The 7,483-nt window shown below is 43.5% G+C and overlaps 1 protein-coding gene across 4 annotated transcripts in view; it reads left to right on the top strand.

Annotated features, from left to right (window-relative positions):
• The first annotated feature begins 6,044 nt into the window (after nucleotides 1–6,044).
• The window catches only part of lrrcc1 (leucine rich repeat and coiled-coil centrosomal protein 1), a 222,160-nt gene continuing 220,721 nt past the window's right edge, over nucleotides 6,045–7,483 (top strand). The window contains exon 1 of one of the 4 annotated variants that reach the window (XM_068031666.1): nucleotides 6,045–6,111. The gene's annotated coding sequence lies outside the window, so the exon portion shown is untranslated. Of the gene's footprint in view, nucleotides 6,192–7,483 lie in introns of all 4 variants that reach the window. The other 3 variants (XM_068031668.1, XM_068031667.1, XM_068031669.1) reach the window with 3 other exon arrangements.

The following is a 7,483-nucleotide window of genomic DNA, read 5'->3' as shown; positions in this document are numbered from 1 at the left end:
CTATATTAAAGGTGTTAGTTAAGTGTAAGTTGTTGCGGTTGTTGTAGAGGGCTTGAAAGACTAGATACTGACAGGTTATTTCCAGTGGATGGAGCATCTAGACTTGGGGTCATAATCTCAGGATAAGACTGAGATGAGGAGAAATTTCTTTACTCAGAGTTGTGAACCGTTGGAATTCTCTACCCAGAGGCTGTAGATGCTCAATATACTCAAGGCTGAGATTAATGGTCACCAAGGGAATTAAGGGATAGGGCAGGAAAGTGGAGTTGAAGTAGAAGATCAGCCATGATCTTATTTAATTATGGAGCAGGCTCAAGAGACCATATTATCTAATTCTGCTCATTTCTTATATTTTTAAATAGGACATTGAGGTTATGAACAGTTTAGTTCAATCAAGAGACTGTGGACGTAGAGGCAGATAGAATCTTTAGTCTTCCCAATGTTTAACTGGAAGAAATTGCAGCTTATACAAGACTGGATGTCAGACAAGTAGTCTGATAGCACAGAAATAGTGGAGGGGCAAGAGATGTGGTGGAGTGGTAGCGATAGGTATCATCAGCATGGATGTGGAAGCTGACCGTGTGCCTTCAGATGATGTCTAGGTAAAGGAGAGAAGGGAACCATAGAAGAATCCTAGGGGGACTCCGAAAGCAGTGGTGTGGGAAGGGATGAGATGTCATTGCTGCAGATTCTGCAGTTATGACTTAATAGGTAAGACTGGAACCAAGTGAAGGCAGTACTATTGAGCTGAACAATGGAGGAAAGGCATTTGCAGAAGGATGGTGTGGACAACCTTGTCAAAGGCTGCAGACAAATCAAGAGAAACAAGGAGGGAAAATGCATAATGGCCACAGTAACAGACAAAATAATTTGCAATTTTGGGCCGTTTCAAGGCGATGGCAGAAATGGAAACCTGATTGGAGAGATTCAAACATGGAGTAGTGGGAAGATGGGCACAAATATGGGAGGCGAATCATTTAATTAAATACTTCTTGAAATGTTTGCCATTGCTTACCTTCTGTCATACCTTTTAATCTAATTTCCCATCCACTTTAGCCAGCTCACCGCTCATTCCTATGTAATTGTGATGTAAAGTTCATGCAATAATCATGGGGGATTTTAATCTTCAGATAGACTGGACAAATCAAATTGCCAAAAGTAATTTGGAGGACAAGTTCATGGTATGCATTGAAGACAGCTCCTAGAACAATACATTGTGGAACCAACCAAGGCACAGGCTATTTTAGAACCTGTATTGTGTAATGAGACAGGGTTAATTAGCAATATCATAGTAAGGGATCCTCTGGGGAAGAGTGATCATATGAAAGCTATTCACATTGAGCCTGAGAGTGATGTACTTAAGTCCAAAACTAGAGTCTTAAACTTAAATCAAGCCAATTAGATAGGTATGGGGGCTGAGTTGTCTATGGTCGACTGGGAAATTAGATTAAAAACTATGATGGTAGTTACACAATGGGACCATTTAAAGAAATATTTAATAATTCTCTACGAATATACATTCCATTGAGAAATAAAAACTCCATACAAAATGTGATCCATTTCTGGCTAACTAAAGAGGTTAAGGATAGTATTAGATTAAAATTGCCAAGAGTAGCAAGCTTGAGGATTGGAAGAGTTTCAGAACTAGCAAAGGATGACTGAAACACTGACAGAGGGATAAAACAATAAGAGCAAGAAATATAAAAACAGATTGCCAGAGCTTCTAAAGGTATATAAAAAGAAAGGAAGTAGCAAAAGTGAATGTGCATCCCTGAGATTGACATAGGAGAAATTATAATGGGGAAATAAGGAAATGACAGAGACGTTAAACAAATATTTTGTACTTCACAGTAGAAGATACAAAAGATATACCAGAAATAGAGGGGAATCAAGGGTCTAATAAGAGTGAGTAACTTAAAATAATTAAGATTTGAAAAGAAAAAATACTGCAGAAATTAATTGGACTAAAAGTCAACAAATCCTTGGACCTAATAGCCTAGATTCTAAGATTCTAAAAAAGATGGCTGCAGAGATAGTGGATGCATTGGTTGTGATCTTCCAGAATTTCCTAGATTCTGGAATGGTCCAGCAATGTGGATGATTCTTAACTGCCCTCTGAAATGGACTAGTTTGTACTGAACAACTATGAAAAAAAATTGAACAAGTATAACACCTGATGGACCACCTGGCATCAACCTAGGCGACAGACATGACAAAAGCACATCCAGCTCAGTTGACACTACAAAGTCCTCTTTGCTAATGTCTGGGAACTTGTACCAACATTGGGAGAGCTGTTCTACAGACTAGTCAAACAACAGAATCATACATTTCAGCCAATGTTCCAGACTCCTCCATCAGCATCCTTGGGCATGTCCTGTCCCACCAGCAAGACAGACCCAATGGAAGCAGCAGCACTGTGGTATTCAGTCAGGAAGGAGTGGCCCTGGGAATCCTCAACATTGATTCCAGACCCCATGAAGTCTCATGGAATCAGGTTAAATGTGGGCAAGAAGCCTCCTGCTGATTACTATCTACCACCCTCCCTCAGCTGATGAATCAGTACTCCTCTATGTTGAACACCACTTGGAAGCACTGGGAATAGCAAGAATATATGCTGGGTGGGGGTCTTCACTGTTCATCACCAAGAGTGGCTCGTAGTGCCACTGCTGGCTGATTCCTGAAGAATATAGAGACAGACTGGGGTGTGACCGTGGTGAGAGTACCAACATAAGGGAAAAAAACTACTATGGCCTCGTCCTCACCAATAAACCTGTTGCAGATGCATTTGTCCATGACAGTATTAGTAGGAGCGACCACAGCACAGCCCTTGTGGAGACAAAATCTCATCCTCACATTGAGGACACCCTCCATCGTGCTGTATGGCAAACTATGCTAACTGGGATAGATTCAGAACAGATCTTGCAGCTCAAAACTGGGCAGCCATGAAGCGCTGTGAGCCATCAGCAGCAGAATTGTACTCCATCACAATCTTTAACCTCATGACCCGGCATATCCCTCATTCTACCATTACCATCAGGACAGGGAACCAATCCTGATTCAATGAGGAATTTGGTAGTGTATGCCAGAAGCAGCAACAGGTATACCTAAAAATGAGATGCCAACATGGTGAAGCTACAACACAGGACAACATGGATGCTAAACAGTGTAAGCTATATGCTATATGATAGAGCTAAACAATCCAATAATCAATGGATCAGATCAAAGCTCTGCAGTCCTGCCACATCCAGTGGTGGTGGAAAATTAAAAAACTAACCAGAGGAAAAGGCTCCACGAACATCCCCATCCTCAATACAGACAGAACACAGAACATGAGTGCAAAAGACAAGGCTGAAGCATTTTCAACCATCTTCAGCCAGAAGTGCTGAGTTGGTGATCCATCTTGGCTTCCTCCTGAAGTTCCCAGCATCACAGAAGCCAATCTTCAGCTAAATCGATTCACTTCATGTGATGTCCAGAAACATCTAAGGGCACTGGACACAGCAAAAGCTAAAGGCCCCAACAACAATTTGTCTGAAGGCTTGTGCTCCAGAACTAACTGCATCCCTAATACTGTTCCAGTACAGCTACAACACCGGAATCTACCCAACAATGTGGACATTGCCCAGGTATGCCCTGTTCACAAAAAGCAGGTCAAATCCAACACAGCCAATTACCGTCCATCAGTCTACTGTCAATCACCGAGCAAAGTGATGGAAGGTTATGTCGATAGTGCTATCAAGCCACACTCATAAGCTACTCATCGATTTTCAGTTTGGGATCCGCAAGGACCACTCAGCTCCAGACCTCGTTATAGCTCTGTTCAAACATGGTCAAAAGAACTGAATTTCAGAGGTGAGGTGAGTGACTGCCTTTGATATCAAGGCAGCATTTGACCAAGTGTGGTATTAAGGTATAATGGCATACACAGCACAAAAGGAAGATGGTTGTGGTTGGTGGAGGCCAATCATCTAAGCTCTAGGACATTGCTGCAGGAGTTCCTCAGGGTAGTGTCCTAGGCCCAACCATCTTCAGCTGCTTTCTATCAATCATAAGGTCAGATATGGGGATGTTCGCTGATGATTGCTCAGTACCATTCACAACTCGTTAGATAATGAAGAATTCCATGCCTGCATGCAGCAAGATCTAGACAACATTCAGGCTTGAGCTAATAAGTGGCAAGTAACATTTGCCTCACACAAGTGCCAGGCAATGACTATCTCCAACAAGGGAGAATCTTCCATCTCCCCTTGACATTCAATGGCATTACAATCGCTGAATCACTCAACATCAATATTCTGGGGGGGGGGAGGTCACAGTGCACCACTTAACTGGACCAGCCACATAATTATTGTGGCTACAAGAGCAGGTCAGAAGCTGGGAATTCTGTGTCGAGTAATGCACCTCTCAACTCCCCAAAGCCTGCTCACCATTTACAAAGTACTAGTCAGGAGTGTGATGGAATACGCTCCACTTGCCTGGATGAGTTCAGCTCCAACACTCAAGAAGCTCGACACTATCCAGGAGAAAGCAGCATGCATGATTGGCACCCCATCCACTACCTTAAACATCCGCTCCTTCCACCACCGGCGGACTGTGGCTGCAATGTACTGGAGCAACTTGCCGAGGCTCCTTCGAGAACACCTTACAAACCTGCAACCTCTACCAACTAGAAGGGCAGCGGACGCATGGAAACACCACCACATGAAAGTTCCACTCCAAGTCACACACCATCCTGACTTGGAAATATATCGTCATTGCTTCCTTGTTGCTGGGTCAAAATCATATAACCCGCTTTTTAACAGAACTATTGGGGTACCTACCCCACATGAACTGCGACGATTCAAGAAGAATGGTCTTCTCAAGGGCAATTAGGGATGAGCAATAAAAGCTGGCCTTGCCAGCGACCCCCACCTGCCATGAACAAATAAAAACAAACTAGGGAGCAGAATCCAGAATAGAATGGGAAACAATGAGGACAGGTCAGAACTAGCTCAACAAACATTAAAAAAATGTTTAAGTGGAAGAGCAGAAAACCAGCCCTTAGAAACTTAATGTAAAATTCTATCATATTGTGGTCACTATTTCCTAATGGCTCCTTTCCAGCAAGGTTATTAATTAGCTCTCTCATGACATAATACTAAATCTAAACTAACCCGCTCTCGAGTTGGTTCCTCAACATACCGCTCCAGAACGTACACAATCCAGGAATTCATCCTCCATAGCATTAGTGCTGAGTAGGTTTACCGAGTCTATATGTAAATTGAAGTCACCTATTATTACCGCATTGCCTATGCTACATGCAGCTCTAATTTCCAGCTTTACACCATGCCCAACATTATCACTACTGTTTGGTGGCCTATGAACAACTCCCACTAATGTCTGCTGCCCCTTCTGTTTCTTTAGGCAATGGAGGAATCTGGGGGAAAAGAGCAAAAGGATAGCAATGAATGGCCATGGTTTCAGTTAAAGAAAGCTCAGTCGGGATCTTGCTTGACAACTCCAAGGAGCAGATCGATGCATTACCTGTGAGTCTGTACCCAGCAAATTGGGTGGAGGAGGGGAAAATAAATCCCCTCAGCTCTGATGACTTTTGATTGCTGGAGTTTAGCGATATATGAGATGCTAGCTCCATTATAGCAGTGTAATTCAGCCAATATGTCGCGTCAACATCCATGGCCAGAAAATCACCACCGCTTTAAGTCAAGTTTATAATTTAGACGTAAACAAAATTTGAACAGCCAGTCTTTTCATGGTGATAAAATTGGCAGATGCTAAGTGCTCTGCGCTAATTTTTGGCTCTTTTTCCCTGACGGCGATTTGAATAAAATCCTCCTCGGAGAGCAGCCGATCCGCCACGATTGCTGAGAGTTGGAGGAGGAACGCGGATGCAGGGAACGGGAGACGGGAGGCAGCCGGAGTTCGGACGAGCCGGGCCGGAAGTGGGTCGAAGCGCCGTGTTTGAGCGGGAAAGTCTGAGGAAGAGGCGGAGCTTCTGGGCTCCTGCCTCACCGGAGCTCGCTCGCGATTGGCCAGCGGTTGTTGCGATGGAGACGGGGCCAAAAGGAAGCGGCGGGGGAGAGATGCGGAAGCAGCTCTAAGCGGTTGAAACAGGCAAGTTATTGTGCTTGACCAGGTTTGAAATGTTTGTGATGAGATCGCAGGTACAGCACGGCGGCTGTGGACGGTGACCGGTAAGACTGTTGACAATCTTCCCGGAATTAACGATTGATTTCCTGCAGACTAACCGGGAAGAAAGTCATAGCGTTTTTGAACACTTCTGCTTATTATTTGCAAAAATATTAAAAAGGGGACTGAAGATTAAGAATTATTAAATAGGGTAATGAATAGTTTATTTTAAAAAAGACTTGCATTTATATAGCACCTTGCACGATCTCAGGATGTCCCAAAGTTCTTTGCAGTCAATGAAGTACTTTTAAAGTGTAGTCACTGTAGTAATGTAGGAAATGCTGCAGCTAATTTGCGCGCAGCAAGCTCCCACAACAATGTGATAATGAACAAATAACTTGATTTTGTGATGCTGATTGAGGTATAAATATTGGTCAGGACACTAGGTGAAACTCCCCTAGTCTTTGAATAGTGTCATGGGATCTTTTACGTCCACTTGAGAGAGGAGACGGGTCCTTGGTTTAATGTGTCATCTGAAAGATGGCACTTCTGATGATGCAGTGCTTTGTCACAGCATATAGCATAGCAACTTCATAAAAGTGCAGAGAGCAGACCTCTGTCCTCAGTGAATCGAGTTGCCCTTTGGATGGTACGACAGTGATATGGATGCCCACCTGAGTTCACAAACATCATCCGTCTCCTAAATGACAATATGCAAATAACAGTACTATGCAATGGCTCCACCACAAACCCCTTCCCTGTCAAAATAGGATCAATGGGTGTGTCATTGTACCAACACTATTCTCAATCTTTCTTGCAACAATGCTGCAAGTTACTGCTGACAGGTTCCCGCCCGGTATGGGAATAACTTATCGCACTGATGGTAAATTCTTTAACCTTAACCGGCTGAAGACCCAATTGTCATTTCTGTAATAGAACTATTGTGTGCTATGATACACAAGTTAGCGTTAACTTTGAAGAAGAATTACAAAAAAATGCTAGTCCAATGATGGCCATTAAACCATTGTCGATTGTTGTAAAAACCCATCTGGTTCACTAATGTCCTTTAGGGAAGGAAATCTGCTGTCCTTACTTGGTCTGGCCTACATGTGACTCCAGATCCACAACAATGCGGTTGACTGTTACATGCCCTCTGAAATGGCCTAGCAAGCCACTCAGTTGTATCTAACTGCTACGAAGTCAATAAAAAAATAATGAAACCGGACGGACCACCCGGCATCGACCTAGGCACCGGAAACGACAACGGCAAACCCAGCCCTGTCAACCCTGCAAAGTCCTCCTTACTAACATCTGGGGGCTTGTGCCAAAGTTGGGAGAGCTGTCCCACAGACTAGTC

The sequence above is a fragment of the Heterodontus francisci genome, chromosome 5 (assembly GCF_036365525.1).
Source record: "Heterodontus francisci isolate sHetFra1 chromosome 5, sHetFra1.hap1, whole genome shotgun sequence".
NCBI classification, from domain to species: domain Eukaryota; kingdom Metazoa; phylum Chordata; class Chondrichthyes; order Heterodontiformes; family Heterodontidae; genus Heterodontus; species Heterodontus francisci.
The sequence above is the reverse complement of the archived record's forward strand: the minus strand, read 5'-3'. Positions and strand labels throughout refer to the sequence as shown.